This window comes from Stegodyphus dumicola, chromosome 4 (genome assembly GCF_044657685.1).
Source record: "Stegodyphus dumicola isolate Sdum_Otavi_A_Nest chromosome 4, ASM4465768v1".
NCBI lineage: Eukaryota > Metazoa > Arthropoda > Arachnida > Araneae > Eresidae > Stegodyphus > Stegodyphus dumicola.
This window is the reverse complement of record NC_140771.1, coordinates 192,756,426-192,775,754: the sequence shown is the minus strand read 5'-3', so window position 1 is coordinate 192,775,754 and position 19,329 is coordinate 192,756,426.

Genomic DNA, 19,329 nt, shown 5'->3' with positions numbered 1-19,329 from the left:
TTATAAACCTGAATGCTTAGAAATAGGTACATACAAACATGGGGTAATATAGCATCGCGTGGGCAATATAGCAGCCCATATTTAATGACCGTGTATAAAATCCATTGTTGTTGGGTGAATGCCCCATCATGCTGTTTTTAAGTTTTGTTTTGCCGCCCAACTGGTATAGTGGTTAGCGTTGTTGACTGCAGTGTATATTCCTTTTCATTATAAAAACTCTAAGGTTACCGAGGTTAAATTTTCTGCTTTCGAGTCTCGGAGAAGACATGGATGTTTGTAAATGTATAGTGTCCGTGAGCATGGGGCCCCTCTAAATATGCGGTGAAAAGTCCTCTCGAGAGGGTGATGGTAGGAGAAAAGAGGTGGGAGACCCTAGGACCCGTCCCCCTTGGGGTGCTCTCCATCAAAATTGGGGGCGGAACTGAAATAAATCGCACTGTCACCTGCAAAGTACTCAAGGTTATTATCAACGACAGGCGTAAATTTGTGCTCCTTCCACGAGGAATTTTGAGGCCTGGACTGGCTCTAGGTCAGACAAGTGAGCATTAGCTAAAAATAACAATAATTTTAGTTGCTGTTGTAGATCGTTTGAAGAAAAATGTCGGATAAATGTTTTAGCAAACCATACATATTTTAAAATGCAAGTTACCAGATTCTCTACGGAAAAGGGAATAGCATATCATTTTTACGTGGATGAAATGAGCGTGCAAAGGTGGAAAAAGTATGGAATATAGTAAATTCCTCTAAAGAGCATTGACGCACTGTGCAATGCCCATTTCAGCGATACTGATGCTGGGAATTCAAACAAATACTTTGGGGGTACCAACGGTGAATAAGTGGTGCTAGGTGCGAGACACAGATATATGTTCTTGGGATATAATAAATGTTCTTGGGATAACAAAACATTTGTCTCAATACCTCTCAGGACATGTTTTCATTTCCGTTGCTTTTACACTCCAAAACGAAAATAAAAAATTTTGTAGATGTTAGGCAGGTTATCCACGGCTTACCAAGCTATTTATCTATCTGTCTACCTATCTATCTAGCTATCTCTCCCTATATATATAATTATAGGTGAATATTAATTCGATTATACACTCAAAAATATGGGATTCACTTTAACGTTATCTTTGTACAATCATATGTTATTTCTCTCTTTACTATTAAAGTATAATACTTTCTTCGCGAGAGTACATCTTTTATGAGTTGAAACGAAGTAGTATATTTAGCACTAGAAGTAATTAAACAATTTCTGTTACTGAGGGCAATTTCATTCTTAAACCTTGATCTGTTGCACAAATGCAAGTAAAGATATTATTTGTAATTTAACTGAAGTAATTAATATAACGTAAATACTGTACCTGAAGTTCCCATTTTTTCTGTTTGGCTATTAACCACACTGACTACATTTTGATTTCGGTTTCAGTTTATTTGATTCTCGCAAAGCATGCTAGGATTGCTTGTTTAAGGGTAAAGGGTTACCTTCTGAGGTTTTAGGGTACCCTCTGAGAAGGCCTCCGTCCTAAGGACAAGCCAAGCGAAGATATGCCAGCTCAGAGGAAAATTCGAGAGAACCTGGGCGACCGGATGTTTGTTTGTAGCTTAGACTGAGGTAACTGTTGTTTCTTAAGTACGGTAGACGTCTTGCATAGTGCATTATACAATACATTGATTAGTGTGCAGTTTACATTACATTTAAAATATGCAAAAGAGAAACAACACATAATACAGTAAATAATATAGTAAATTACATTGCTTGAGTATACCGTACGGTATACTATACACACATCAGTGAGTACAGATTTAAGATGCACTGTCGGAGATTACTTAATCTATTACTTAGAAATGACATGAGTATATACAAGAAAGAGCAACATCGAGGTAGCATATATTTACTACATGGGTATATACAGACAGAATACATAATGTTCAAATTCGAAAAGAGTAAGATACTGGACAGATTTGCAGAGACCAACTAAATAAAGATCAACTAAAATAGAATAGAATTTTACATATACTTTATGCAGATCAAATGCTAAGTTGATGGCATTCTATTTTTTATTTCAATGCAAATTTGTAGCATCTTGATGAGTTTTGTGTGTGTTGCTGGGTGCATCGAAGGCATAGTGGTCCGGTGAACCCACCGCTCCAACTTCAGATAGTTCGCTGTCCACAAATCCAAATCTATGTAAGTAGGTCTGGAATGGACCATGTCCTGAAAGAAACGTCGTGATGGCAGATGAAAACGAAAAGGTTGTACCTGATACCCTAGGGATAAAGCCATGCGTCCGTCGTCCAGTGCTGGAAGTATCCCATCTAGTTTGCCATTGTGTTATTAAGCATTCATATGTTACAGTTTTGAGGTAAGAGCCTGTGAGAGGTAGTGATTGCTTTACGATAATATTCAGCTTTCAATTATAATTAACTTGTTGCAATTGTTCGCGAGGTTGAGACCTTGCGAAACCTTGCTTATTGCTCAGAATTAAACAAGTGCTAAAAATATTGCTTGTGTTCGATAAATTTATTTTGTGTATTATCTTCTTTAAGATATATACGATGATATGAACTCCTGTTGTTTAGCTTCCCATTAATGTTTGGTTATTTAATTTTTCTTTAAATGGGATATTTTTTAGAAAATTTAATTACTAAAACTTATGTGAAAACGTTTTTCAAAAACATCTTTGGAACATCTTTGAATACTAATTGACATCACAGAAGAAGAAAACGATACATGCTGCAGCAAACAGTTTGCTAATAATAAAAAAAAAAAAAAAATTCACTATTTTATGTATTTTATATGATATGTTCTGATTTATTTAAACATAGTTTTAAACTTAACATTTGTTTAACCTTAAAATGTTATGTTTTATTCACAATTACTTGTATTTCCTGTTTTTTAAATAACAAAATCTTTATTTAGAATTTGCACTTTTGCTAAAATGTTTATATTCCACCCTCGGTGATTAGAATCATGATTCAAATTTTAGAGGTATTCCAAAGAATGTATGGCAACAGCTATAAGCTATGAAAATATTTAAAGTGTAAGAAATCGGGCAAAATAGACAAAATACATACCTTTCAAAAATAATCTTGATGATCTTTATAACAGTTGTAGTATGTGTAGTCGTGATCAGCTATATTGAGAATTAATTTTATTTCTTAAATCCTATTTAAAACTTTGTTAATCAAAATAATCAGAATTTGCAGATCCGTTTTTTTAAACAATGTTACAGAATACAAGTAATCCAGAAAGTGACAATGTTATTGCTCGTCTTTAGAAAGACAAGATGAAAAAAATACTTTCATAAAGCATGTATAATTTGTTGCGGAAATCTCGTATGCTTAGAGTAGCCAAACGTGAGAGAGACGCATCTCATGTTGAAAATCATTTTCAACATACGAAGAAGATTTCTCGTAACTCTCTAACTAATAAAATTGACGTAAAATAAAATTTTGAAGACTAGTAAAGGTTTACTCTCTAATGAAGATTACGGAATGTAGCAGCTCAATGAGTAACATTTTAAGGAAATTAGTTGTTTCTGTTAATCAGTGCAGAGTACTCTGTACATTTACGATATACGCAGACTTTGAAAACAAATTTATTCAGAAACAACGAAGGTTCTTTTGAAGTCATTAATAAATTTTATAGAAATCACAATTAAAAAACCTTCGATGGAATTTGTATCCCCCATAAAAATTGAAACGTATCATGTTTTAAAAATGCCTTAAAATTTGTTTAATTTTCTCTATCAGAAAGACAATCCATTTCATAGGATTTTTTTAGAGACATTTATTTGAACGGGAATATTCAATAACTTATCTGCCTCAGTTATAAGCGCATACATTTGTAACAAAAGTTTAGAAAACTCCATTAAAGACATTATTAGTACAATTTTTATTGCAACTACTGCAATCTTAATTAAAATATGCCCTTGCGGGTATCACGATTCAAATTTCTGTATACACAGGGTGGGACAGGAAATGTCATACCTTTCAATCCTCTTATAAAAAGTTTGATGTTTATGTTAAAAGCACGCATTCGGGTGCTTGTGCTCATATTAAATCAGATAGATGTCAGTATCTGTCTCTGATTCAGTAGATGGTGCAAAATGACGGGTTAGACGGCCGTTTGAATGTTGAACAGACGGTGAAAGTCGTTATGTTTTTTTGAAAAATGAAGATTTTAATGGCCACGCAAAAACATTTTCGAGCGCATTTGGATACAAATAGAACATTCAGTAAACATGCCATTCACACATCATGTAAAAGACTGGAATTGTTTTGAGACTGTATATTAGTAGCTGACTGCGTTGAAGAGGAATCGTCGATTTTCATCAATTGTTCGCTGATCTGAAACTTCCTATACTCATTCAGTTCTTGACGCAAGACGAAGTCTGCTCATAACAGCAAAAGCTATTCTTAATTTCGTGTTCGAGGTGCTTAATGTGACATTGGTTCCTTAAAAGTTAGATATTTGCAAGGGGGCCTGCAAATTTTTCACACCTGAAGACTTCAGGAAGATGAAAACTCAGTTTAGTAAAGTAAAAGGTAGTAAATGCCACTTCCTTGAATCTTGTAGTTTTACTAGAGACATAGTTCAGAGACACCATTTTGACATAAATGCGAATTTTGAAAATTTTGAGAAATTTAATCAAGTAGCTGAAAAAATTATGATGAGAATTAATATAATAGAGAACCGACAGGGATTTTTATTTGATTGGATATTTTGATGGAGCATAGCTGGCTTGCTCTTCTCCGTTATTGTTTGACGGTTGGCCCCTCTTATGGCCTGATAGCTGAATTTGTTTCGGGAGGCCAGGAGTTTCACCCCTTGCAACAACAACAACAATACCTCAACACGCATACTTTACAGTCGTGCCGTACAATCTTGGAAGACTTATCCTCGAGATTTGTGGCAAATGCAACGTTAACTTGCAAGAGGTTTAATTTGCATTTTGTGCTAAATCGTACGTTCCATGGTCAGACAGTTAAATATCAGAATTCATTTCGTAATGCTTCGATGATCAATAAATATGTAATAAAAAAATAAAAGTCATGGTATATTTTGCGATACTATGTGACAGAATGGATATTTAGCTTTCAGATAATAGTGTGTGAAATCTTTTGAAAATTTAATTTTGCAAATACTACTGAATATAAATTTTTATTGCAAAAAAAGTTCATATTTTACAAGAAAACAAAAGGCATATTTGTCGGTTTTAAAAATTAATTACAATTAATTTTAGTAACACTAACAGTAGCTTTTATCGACTGCGTTTGCTACAAGTATTCAATAAATATTTGAACCAAACATCCATCATTCGTGTATTTTCTGTTTTACTCGCGTAACTCCTCACCACTAACATTTTGTAACCACAAAAACAGTTAATTTTTTATAAGCAAGCAATATTGTTAATATAAGAAAATTGAGAAAAATGTCTTTTGTACCACTCAAATTACTTTTGTTAGAAACAAATACGAAACCAGAAACAAACAAAAATGAAATTGACTTTTATTGTTATTCACCATCAGAAGCTTCTCCATCTCAAAAGATAAAACATCATACTGATTATGTTATCGATTTCGTTTCCCTCTATTAAACATTCAAAAAGCTTTTCTTAAGGTTTTATACGCTTCTATTTGATTTAAAAAAAATAGATTTTCCTTTAAAAGAGGCCAAGCGCTTTTTTTTTCAAATAATTGCAGCTTGATTTAATCATTAAAATATTCTGCCATTGTTCTCTGTTTCCTTGAAATAGCTAAATTATAAATGACTTGAGTATAACTAAGATTAATTTACTTAAGCTAAAATCTCCCAGCGTAATAGCAATTTACTAGTAGAATTATAAAGAAGGGGATTTAAATTTTTCATAATTTCTTTAATTAGCAATAAGAGTTATCAATATTTTTAGTTGCTTGTCTTGTTATTTAGTACTTTCCCAAGTAATTGGATTTAATATTTACTTAAGTTAAATTTAAAAAAAAAAAAAAAAAAAAAAAAAAAATTCTAACTGGCAAATCGAACAGAGCTTCGTTTGTTACGTAAAATTATCTAAAATCCTGATTTTCTGGTTTATGCTCCGAGTATAACATAGCAATTGTACCGATATTTAGAAATGATTGCGAAATGTAAAAAAAATTCTATTTCATTTGAATAAGTGTTTAGAAATCTATTACTGTTTCCAATTAACAAATAATTTAATTTTTAAAATTCATTACTTGATTAAATTTTAAATATTGCATAATACTTCCCCGCAAACAGTTCTTTTATAAAGATCATAACCGTATAATGCCACAATCTTGTTGCAACCTTAATACATGTACATAAACCCATCCAAATATACATTACTATATATACGGAATTCAATATTCTGTATTACATATGAATGTGTATTTAATAATTAGTAGATATATCAAGAGTTTCGTGTAGTTCATTATTCGTTCATTCTTTTTACTTCCTTGCACGAAGTAAAAAGGAAGTATTGGAATCGCGAAAAGTTTCAGGCAGCAATATCAACGAAAATATCAATTTTGACTGCAATCAAATGCAATTTAACGATGTTTTTGCGTGATATCTGTACGTAAGGACAGAATAAAATACTCTTTTCCTTCAAAAAAATTATAAAACTGCTTAAAAATTGAATTCCGAAGAGAATTTTTCGTGGCGTTTGTACGAAAGTATGTACATACGTGCGTACGTGCGTATCTCGCATAACTCAAAAACGAGCAGCCTCAGAACGTTGAAATTTTGTATATAGGACTGCTATAACATGTAGATGTGAACCTCGTATTTTGGTTGCAATCGGCCGCACCAAACGTATATAAATATATTTATATATATATCCACTCTGTTACCCGGCTCAGTGATCTCAGTTTCTTTACTCTTATATATTTGTAAATTGTGCAATTTTTTGCTTTAAAAATGATTGAATTATGTTGTTCTTATCTTACGGTTAAGGTTTTTATGCCTTTAGTAAATCTGTATGCAATATTTTTAGAATTATCAACAATTTTAAAGTTGTTTAAGTGCCGCTAAGGCTTTTTTTGTATGGCGGCCATTGATTGTTTACATTTGAAACAGCAGACTAGTGGATTTGTCGCCAATCTAGAGAAACTTAGCTTCGCAACAACAAAGATAACGCCTTCGTTTATTATTGCCAATTAAATCATGCTTAATCCTTTCTGGAAATTTTTCGAGGAAATAAGTATTTAAGATTTACTTTAATTTAATTTAAGTAATTTTTAATATATATATTTTGAGTTTTTATGTATTTTTGCCTTCTTGCGAAGTGAGAACTGAATTAATTGAATGAGAAATACTCAATCGTCTGTGAAAAACTTTTTCTTTTTTGTTTTGTTTGCTTAATTTCTTCTATACATCATTCTAGCTTTATTATAGTATTTGAATAGAACATGTGGCAATGATTAGATAATTCTATTCTTTAAATGATATACATTTTGTGCATTATGAGTTATAATATGAACGAAATATAATACTCTTAAGTGTATCTAGAGCCAGAGTGTCGCTATGGTAAACAAATACTAGAGTGAATTTAAAGAATACATTTATTCTATTTTGGTTTATGCGTTGTTGGCGAAGTAGATTTAATTCAATCCAATAAGTTTAAATGAAATGCAAGAAAAAATGCGTATAATTTAATATTCCGTACAAGGAAGTCATGTGGCGTAGACATGAGATTTTTTCGTAATAATTCTCTTCATTACTGTATAATAATATCACCTAAGTCTACTTCAGAATCTCCTTTGGATTATTTATTTTATATTTTTTCAAGAAAGCATATGGCTTTTTGTCGTGTGGAGTAGTTTAATTGAATGTTCAGTTTAACGGCTCCACACACACAGGGATTTTGAAATATTGGCACACGAAATCTCCAGTACTATTTATTTGCGAGAGAAAACAGAAGCTAGACAAACGACAAATCAATCGGCATATATTTCTAGTCTGAGCGGATGTTAGACTTGAAGTAAAAAAGTTAGGAAAGGAATTAATTTAAATTACATGTTTACTGAAACATAAGCGTGAATGTCATAAGCTTTCATTTCGGTCCCTAAAGTATTTGAGAAATTATTCTGTATGTCTATTGTTTTCATCAGGTGAAAAGATAGTAAGTCCACTTTTACCATCATTTAGTTTTTCAAAACTTCAATCATATAGAACTACTACATTTGTAAAACAGAGAATCGAAAAAAAAAAAAAAAAAAAAAAAAAAAACATAAGACACACACAGAAACGCACAAGCTCTCACTTTTTGCAAAAGGTACAATTCGGTAAAAGATCACCTTTTTGATGATACGATAGATCGATCTGATGATCGCTTTAAGAGAAATATGGGTAAGGTTTGAAAGTATAATTAATAGTAGTCTTTGACTGTCTTCGCACCCCAAAAATAAGGTTAAATAAAAAGAAAATTTGTTAAAATTGTACTTTTTATAACAATACGCGATGCGAAATGCCTTTGGCGTACTAACCGATTCACCCCCTTTTTTGTAAAAATGCGTGGTTTTGTTTTGAAATGGGTCTAGTGCTAAAAATCAAACCTTTATACCTGTATAAATATTAGCGGCTGGCACGATTCCGATATTTTATGCCCGTTAATTATAACGTTGGTTTATTCCTTCTCGAAGTGTAATTTAGAGATATTTTCTCGACAAATGAGTAATTTGAAACTTTTAGTATGTATCGTTAACTTGTTTAATTCCAAAATAGAAACCTGAATTATATGTTTTTATTTTTACTTAAATTACTGAGAGACAGGAGACTGTGACAAAATATGACACACTATAAAATAAAAACAAGAATTAATTTATTGACGAGTTATGTACTGTTTGCTGTTTAACCAACTGCCACTGCAGACAATTTTAAAAAGCTGCCACTGCCACACACTCTGTACTTCCGTTCTGGAGATAAAGATTTTACAATTTCATAAGAATAAAAATCGCTTGACTCTCTATTAGCACTTTCTTTTGTAACATCTAAATTTTCTTTTGAATTCTAAGTCTCGAATAGAAAAAAAAAAAAAAAAAAAAAAAAAAAAAAAAAAAAAGACGGGATAATGTCTTCTGTTATCAGAAAGCTAATAATAATTTCTCGCAGTTAAAAAAGCTCGTAATGTAATACTTTAGGAAATTCCTACTCCGACATGTTGATTACAGTTAACATGAGAGAAACTGGCATTACTATTGACAAGATCAAATATATATGGTGTAGGTAACGAAGTGACATACCAGTCGAATTAATGTAAAATGAGTGCATAATCAAATTGTAGTTTGCTGTACATTCAAAAAGAAGTGTATCGCAGGATGTATTTAATATAGCCACAGATTGTTTTACGACAACTTGAAAGAAAACCTTTGCATTTATCATTACCTTCTGACACGTCTTCCGAAATTCTACGGAGCAGCTTCACGATAAGAGCCTCGAGTTGCGCAGAAAGCGTCTTTGCGTATGCCTTATCTTTTAAAAATCCCATAAACGAAATGACTTCGGGTAATATTTCAGCTATACGGAATTCACTGTCTCTGATCTTTTGTAAGATCACTATAGCATTAAACATTTCGTACAGAAAGTTAAGCACACCTGCAGTGTGTGGGGGGCCTCTGTCTTGCAAGAACCAGTGAGGGCATATTGGGAGTATTCCTGCCATTTTTAGGTGATTTACACTTGATGACCAATGTTGATTTTTCTCAAACATAGGCTCAGTGACTTTAAATTGCTGACACAATCTATGAATGAACTGTTTGCAAGAAAGAACCTTTATGTTCCGACCGTTTTTTTCAAAAACCGTTGCAAATTTCACTCTCTGTTCGACATTCGTGCAGACGTTATTCGCCATTTCGGCTAACGGCTGCTTCGCAGAAAATTAGAACTCGATACTTACTTCTTTTCATATCCAAACGATTTTCTATGAAGAAAGGCCCTCTAATATGCATATTTAACGTTCAATCTGAAATATTTTAAAATTTTATCAGATTATTGAATGTTATGATATTTCGCGCATCACTCTGCATGTGTTTAACAAGACAGTACACTGAAATTTCACACGAACGAAACATGAAAATCCCCGTTCATATTTGAACGTGCCCCTATATTTTATGCAACCTGTTGCTGCCTGCTCGATAGATTTTTGAACTAATGTATTCAGACTTAAATGCCATTCAACGAAACTTCTTTCTTAAAAAATCGCTGTCTGATTTAGAATCGTCTTATTTAAATTTAATAGATTTATGCAATGCGTCTTTAATGACTTCTTAGTCATCAAGTAATTTTTTTAACTGAAATGAATAAAAATAATAAAAACACTATGTACCTGGGAATGTCGAAATGTCATCTAAAATATTCTAATAGAAAAATAATATAAACTACTTAAAAACAATTTATATTTAACTTATTATAACTTTGATATAACTTCACAAAATTTCCTTAATGTCTATTATACAGCATGTAAATAATAGTAATTCTAATGAGATCTTCGATAATCGAATGTTGAAGGTGATACATGCCAAAAAAAAATCTATTTTGAAACACGCATAAATCATGACTCGTGAGAATTTCAAGATAAAAAGAGGAATTCCCTCTGGGTACCTTTAAAAATAAGAAAAGTTCTGATAAAATGAAATAGATTTCTTGACTGCGCAATTTAAAAGATGTCTCCCTCATGAGACCACAAAAAAAGTTTGTCTTTTTTCTTTCACATTTTTTATGCTTTCTGCTTTTTTTCTAACATTAGTGCTTGAAAAGTCAGAAAATGACTAACTCTTAGTACTTTCAGATATTAGACATAAGAAGGGTTATATTTCAGGAACGTTTCCGCATGAGTATGTCTTGAAGAAGAAAAAAAAATGAATTCACGACTGTCGTTATCAGCCCAAGTATTCGAGTCTGACTTCATTTGAATATGCAGGGTTTTATGTTGTAATACTTTTTCTAGTAAATAACTATAAATTTATTTTCTGTACAGAGAGAAAAGGGATTATTTTTAGCCGTTTTTTTTTCACTTTCAAGCTTGTAACTTTAAGATATAATTTTCTGTCAATGAAAATTATATTTCAAGTTTTATTTTTCATAGATGTAAGTTAGAGGCTTAAGTTTTATATTGCATCAAATGCTATTTATCAGCAACTCTCGGAAACGATATTGCAAACCATTATATTTTAATCTCATTCCCCAAATTTAAGAACCGAATCTATGTACATATAAATTCGTGCAGAACTTTCTCTAAGACGACAATTCACGGCTTTTGGTAGTATGTGAAGATGTTTATTTTGAAGGCCGTCTACACAAGGCGACAAAGTTGCTCTGCAGTGCAACATGTTTCTCGCACAAATTTGCTGCTTAAGTTATTCGCTATGCAGGGAGACTTGCTTTAAAGTTGCTCTGAACTACTAAGTCATTCAGATAGAAACACCTTCTTAACGTGTTTTGTATACAATATAAGACTTTCATCTCATCAACAAACAACAGTAAATTTCGGCGGAAATCAGAAAACGTTTTTTGCTTACTCGCGTTAAGGTAAGTATACTGCGGGAGGGAAGGAAAAAAAAAAAACTCGGACAGTTTTTATATCTATCGTTCTACTTGGCCGATTGACGAAATTCAAATTGCGTTTTCTATGACTCGAAAGCGCGACTTAGGATATATATTAGATTTTTATATAGATTTGTTCAATCATGGGTATTTTGACACAAAATCGGACTTTTTCTGAAAAAAACATACCAATTTTTTTTTTTTTTTTACATACTTCGATTCTACGAGCACATTATGCTTATATATTAAGTTTTGCAGTTTTTGGGGAGAAATTTATGCGGGAATTTAAAAATTTACCTTGGTTAATTTTTTTCAGTTTGCGCAAGAATAATTCACTTGTCGAACTTGAATAAAAAAACTTTAATTTCTTGCAAGTATGCTTAGAAATACATTTACATTAAGATGATGGTAAAACTTTTATACGTTATAATTACAAATTTTTTTCGAAAAAATTATAAAAAATATTTTAAAATACAAATTTTAAAAATAAAACTCAAAAAAATGGGCGAATTTTATTTGGAATGAACCTAAATTTCGAAATATGAAAGGAAGAATCAAATAAGTTTAATAAAAAGGAGATATTAATAATTATATATCAAATTCAATTAACATTGAGGAGCTAATTATTTTTAAAAACTACTCGTGCCATTTTTACAAAACTTGGTAGTTTGGCAAAATTTGAGCCTTAGAATAGAAATATGGAAAAAATTGGCATGCCATTTCAGAAAACGTCCTTTTTATCAAAATACTTGTATTAGAACAACGCTATATATAAATCTAATACATATGCTAAGTCGCCCTTTAGAGGCATGAAAAACGCAAGTTAAATTTCGTCAATTGGCCCAGTAGAGCCGGAGCTATAGAACTGTCCTTTTTATTTCAAAGGGGCTTTGTCCCTGCAGGACTATTGTTTTCGTTTTGCGATTTTGCGTTGAATCACTATAAACGGCAAATCCTTTTCAAACTGTTGCCACCAAATGTTAGAGTCCTGCATTATATTTGAAGAAATTAAATAATGAAAAAACTGCGTAAGTGTATGTATATTTCTCGCATTGTGATAAAACAACGGTATATAGAGCCATCGAATTTTGAATGATGTAATCCTCCTACGAATATGGGCATGTGGGAAACCAAATTTGAAATTTCTTTTATTATCGATTTCATATTTTGTAAGAATTTAACGAATTTTTAGTAACAAACTCAATGATTGTTGCCATTGCAACACTCTACGGGGAAAAACACCTTTTTATCTCCAACCCGCAGAACTGTGCGTCAGGAATTCTAAAGATACACTCATTTAAAAATTATTTTACGACATTGTTATTGAACTGAATTTTATGGTTTAAGTGCAAAGAACATGATATTTCATAAATAAAGATAACACACAAAATTTTAAATAAACGCCACTTTGGAATTAATTTAAAATCTGAAAACTTTCAAATATTTTTCAAATTTTTTTTAGCAGTGTACGTGCTTGAAACACAGATTTATCCTTGTAATTTATGAGACAGATATTCAATGCTAATTCGTGTGAGAACACAGAATTCTCACAGTGAACACGGTGGCTGTATCGATTATTAAATCGTTATCGCGCCCTGCCACGTGCATCGCAGTGGATAAAAACTGGAAGGACTGGTTTTGTCTTCCTCTCTCTGCCTGTCGTCGTGTTAACGAGTGCGTGGGCCTTCGGGCCACACACACAGTTCTCGCCATCGTCTACTGTAAAACAACATGTAATCGAGCTGACATGCTTTTTCATATGATGGAACAGAAAATATGTTCTTGTATGAAGAAGGTTGCATTAACGAATATAAGAACTCCGGTAAACTTTACTGGCTACGAGCTAAAATTGTTCCTGTGCTGTGATTCAACATATATATCCTGATAACTGGATTCTTAGAAGTGACGACCATGTGCGCCAAATTCAAGCCTATCTACAATAAATTTTATCTCTTCCCTCTCGAATAATTGCACCGCCTATTAATTAAGCTTCTTGCAAGATGCTGATAAGTAATGTGCCATCGATGTATCAGGATTAGGAATTGCAATATACCATAAGAAACGAACGCTGTGAAAGTCCCGTAGGACTAACGAGTAGGACATGCCGAAAGGCATTCATGAATGTGTTTTTTTTATAACGTATATAATCTAGGCTAATCAAGAAAAGTTTGTTTTGTGATTTAATAAATGTATATTTAAAAGAGAGATACTGACTCATGCATGCCTTATTGGGTAAGTCATTTTATTCTTATTATTAAAAATCATGCAATGTACAATCATGCAATGTACTAGAATTTTAGTTTAACTTTTACGCGGAATTAATTCGTATTTGATACTCTTAGTATAATTACTTTTATACGATCACGGCCAGCAACACCACAATTCGTTATTTTTCTGCACTAATTCAGTCATAACAAAGCAATTAACCATTAATTATTGTGTTTCCGTTTCAATGAAATCGTCAAAGACCTTATTTTTTGTTGTGCTTCCTGACACTACTCATGATGCAGGCGCTGACATATGTTCCAGACGTGCCGCCAAAGTGTTTTGCTTGGCAATCAGTGGTAGTGAATATCACTTTACGTTAATGGATTTATTTTGTTAAAAACTTTTCGAGATTATAAAGAAATATCCTGACGTATAGCAGGTGAATGCATTTATGCCGTTATACTGATAAATTACAAAATTACTTATGAAACTAAAGAAGTAGTAAGAATATATAAATGAATAGAAAAGAATAAACTACCTGCAATTTTAATAGTATAAGAAAATAACAGTTACAAATACATAAACGGTTATCATTCGGTGACGCAAAAATAAAAGATGTGTAAAAGTTACAATGAAAATTTTGTTTATTTGTCAAAGCCATTCTCTAACTTATACTAATTTTCATGTACTGCCAATCCTTTATGAGGCAAAACGTTACGGTTAGAAACTTTTAAGTCGTGTTTCCAAACTTAAAAATCAATTAAGCTTCTAAACTTTTTTTATTTACTAAAATTTTAATGCAAGGTAAAAGATATTTTATATTAACCAAAATTTTAGCGTGAAACGGGATATCAGTCCCGTAATGGGATTTTGCGTGGAATCACTATTGCGTCATTTCTTTATTCATAGGAATCTGTTGCCATTTGGCAAAAAAAAGATATTTATCTTTCAAATTGAATCTGTCTGTTGTGGTTATAGTAGATTAAGCTACCTAAATGTAACAGATGCGAGGATTATTCGTTTTTCAATTTTTATCGGATTGATTTAAATAATAGAAACGAATTTAATTCATGATCTAATTAAAAGTACTCAGCATCTTCATGGAATAACGTTATATATTTTTTGTCATTTATGTCATATTTTGTAAAATTTTAATGAATTTGTGATTAACAATCTCAACGATTTGAAAGCAAGCAGTGGCAACACTGTACGGAGTAAAATATCTTTATCTCCAGCGCGTGAGACTATCATAAATTTTAAGATATGTTATTTTTAAATATTTTGTGATTTTTGAAGTTGAATTGAATTTTATATGGCGTAAGTGCGAAGTTCGCGATATTTAATAAATTAAATTAAAGCACAAAACGTTCATAATAAAAAGACAAAAAAAATATTAGCCATCTTATTAAAGAACTGAATATTGTGAGGAACTATGACGTAAGTTCGATGCTTAATAACAAAGCCTAAGACAAAAAAATGGGTTAACATCAGTGATCCAGTGACATACTTAAAAAGCTACGTTTTGAATAGTCAAGACTTTAGTTGAATAGTTTGTTTTCTTTGTTAAGTAAATGCATAAGTCTCCAGTAGCTCTAATTTAACATATAGAGCTGAAAGAATAACATAGCATATCGGTTCCTACCATTTAACTTTGCCTCTTTGGACAGCGTAACTTAAATATCATTTTTCACAGAGGCTATTATATGTATATACATATTTATCAATTTCTCTATATCTAATCATATTTCACTTACTTAGTTTTAACTGTAAATTGGGATCCACTTCTGTCCTGTAATTACTTACCAAATATAACATGAAAGAAGATTCTTGTTCACACAAATACGTTGTGCAAAAAGGTATTGAAAAGCTATATAAATTTCGTGCATTGCCGAGAAAATTTACGATCAGTTGTTAAATTTCCTTTTACTTTCAATTAATTTGATGCCTTTTGCTAAGCTTGGGTAAATTTATCCTACACTTAAATTGATCTTTTTAATATCATAGTAAATAGACTGTAAAATGCAATGAATATATTTTAATTAATCACAAAGCCTCTTCCAATTTTTAAAACTGCGATTTACTATTTCTTTCCCCTTGTTAAACAAATACATGTCTGTCTTTACCTTTCCTTTAAACTAAACAAAAAGGGAACCGAAGCCTATTTTAAAACCTTATCACAAATTCCTTCATTCTTTTTATTCTACGTAATATGTACTTTGAAGAAACACCTGCTCCCTCTTTAAGGTGCAAGATTTCCCGTTGACATGATTGATAGATGCAACCGAATCCTGCCTTAAATCATATGTTATTCTTAAAGTATATGAGACAAGTAAAATGCTTTGCCTGTCTAGCTTAGAAGTTTTAATGTTACGTTGTCCATAACACCTATAAAAGAAAACGAATATAAACTATGCTTATTCACACATATCACGCAAATTGTGTAGTTGAGTATATAAAAGTGTGCTAGGGGAGTTTATGTGTATCAATATGCCTGTAATTATGTGTATATCGAGCAACATGGATCAATAGGTGTCTTATAAAAATACATGCGACAGATAACTGCAAGTCAATTTTATGGAAATTTCTTTTCCATGTAACGTACTAAAGTGAATTTTAGTTTAAAAGTTGATTTGAAAATTACACTGACATTTTAAGAAACTAATCTAAAAAATTTCACGCTATTGTAAGGTGGAGTTTTATACGCTATCGATAGAATCCGATTCGATTAGAATCATAATATTAGATTTCTTGTTGCGTTTTCTTTCTTTAAAATTAAATACATATATTTAAATAGCATACGTAGGTTTTTTACAAATTTCTTTTATCGACGTATAATAAAGTTAGAATGTAAATAAACTATTGAAAATAATAGAAAGTTTAATATCTATCCCTTTAATTTAGCTTTTGTGTGTTTAAATATTTATATAAACTCCAAGCGATTTTTCATTAAAAACACAATATTACTTGTAGGCGGAGTGTCAGTACTCTCAAATTCAAAGGACAAATAAATAATAATTTCTCTTCAAAGAGGCTCAAGAATTGTAGCAATTATCTGTTCCAATTTGAAAGTGAAGTTCTATGACTGAAAAGTTACGGATTTTAGCCTCTGTGATTTTCCTATATACTTACAATAACAATCTAATAAACACACAGACTTTCGTTATTTAATAATTTTATCAAAATCTTGAATAACTAACATTTCTTACAGAGCTTCTAAAACAATACATGTTGAATCGATACTACACAGTGAATATAGCTCTAAGTGTTTCTGTTTGCAAACTCTATTTAAATTATTCTTAGCATTCGAAGCTTTAGCGTCGTAGGTAGAAGATTAGTGAAACTTGAACGGGCTAGAAAAAGCACGTCAAATTTACTAAACGATAAATAAACTAAGAATTAGCAGTACAGTTTTGTGTAATACGAAAGAACTTTCTGAACTGTAATAGCAATGGCTAAATTTAGTTCCTCATTTATGAAAAAGCAAAAATTTGAACGTGATTATACATTTTTTTCTTATTTTAGCGCAAAAGTTTGTAACTTGTCATCCTAAAAACAAAAGGGAAAGAAAAAGTATTGCTGTTGATTTAAAACTACAGGAATGGAAGAAAGAACTATAGTTCATAAAATAAACAATCACTTCCGAACAAAAATTAAAAATAAGAAACAACTGTACTCGAAAAATGTTCATATAAAATGAATTAATGCAACTACTACCTACAAAATCACAGTCATTGTTTTAACGTTGTGATATCTAAGCTGCCTTAAAATGGGTGGGGGGTAGTGTTGTTATTTGTTGTTGCTAACTTTTGGATAAATAACATACTCTATAGTTTTCAGTTGTTAAAATTGGAAAGAAGCTTAAATATAGAAAAGGAACCCATTAAAAATTTTCCTTATGAAGAGGACAGTGTATGAATTTCAAATTGTATTAACCAAATTTACCGTGAACTTAGCAGCGTAAAAAATGCTCATTAGCGTACAGGTTTATTAATGAATTTCCAATGACAATTTTTAGAATTGTCTTGGGCAATAATTTTTTCTCTTTACTGCAAAACATGTTATACAGATATAACATTTAGATTTTAAAGATAATTACTGAAAGAAATTATTATTTTTAACTCAACATTGACCTAGTGTATTGCTTTAAAATTATTAGAAATTTCAATTCACTACGATGACATTTCTTATTCCAGTGTTCTATATAACTGTAATAGTAGTAACTAGACACTTCTAGAGGTAATTGAATGAAGATTCTATTTACCATCGTTTAAAAAGGAAACAAGCTTCCTTAATCGAAAATTAGGACATTTTAAACAGTTTCCAAATAATCAATATTAAGTCCCAATATCAGTGTCTAAATATTCATTTAATTATTTCAGATACTGATTAATTTTATCTGTAGTACTGGAGCAAATACTGCTATTTTCAATTTGATTAAAGTATTAATAAAACTGATTTCACTACTCCACTTGTTAAAGTATTTTAATCTACAGAAACGTATTGTATAAAACTAGTTTTACAAATTAAAAAGTGATGAATATAATAATGGACTAGTTCATATTCAAGATATGAATCTTTGCGATTAATTCAGTTAGTATGTGTTAGTTAAATAGTGAGCAATTAAGACATGTGGCGCGCTTTTAAAGATCTAGTAATCTCTTTAAGAAATGTCATTAGAAATTATAGGAAGCTTGAGAAAATTCCTTTTTTTTAAGTGGAAGAGACGTTTAGATGCTCCAAATTCTTCAGTTTCATCTTTTGCACAGCATTTTAATAACTTTTTATTAATAATTATTTATTGATCATACTTGACCTAATTAGGGTTCGTAAAGCTTAATGGACAAAAATGGTAACTTTTTAAAAATCTATTTTCAAAGCAATATATTTTGCTTCTTTTTTCAAATTATTGAAAAAACATGCTGTACACCCTAAATCCATTAGTGTTTTATGAAATTTCGGTAAAATAAGTGAATAAAGAAAGTATATAATGCTGGTAATTAAGAGGAATGTGTCTTATGTTTTTTTAACCATATTTTTATTTCTGGTGTAAATATTTCGGAAGTGTACCTGCGTCTTGAGCGCTCCCACTTTGCAAGAATATTACAAATATTATCTATGTTTTATATTAATAACAAAAGTATTATTTTCTTCAGCAATAATTAATGATATCAAATTAACTTTGTAACATTTTCCAAAAGTTTCCTTTAAAAATAATTTTAACATTATTTTACATTTCAATTATGCTTATTTTGTTTAAAGAATATATTATTTGAAGAACTGATAAAAAAGGCATAGCATTTATTGCTAGCTCTTATTATGTAAGATTAATATTTTTATCGCTAGATTAGATTTAATAATTTAGTCCTTATTGTCAACTTTGAGAGCATTTTGAAATTATTTCTTTTCTATATTTTCTAAATTAATTTTTATTATTTCTTTCTGATACTAACTTACGATTTTCTGTTTTATTTTTAAATTCACTCATGGTGTTTATCGCTATGGTAAAACGTTTGTCATCCTGATAAGCTATCGAGTTCAAATAATTTACGCACACAGTGTTTGTAAACGAAAATTGG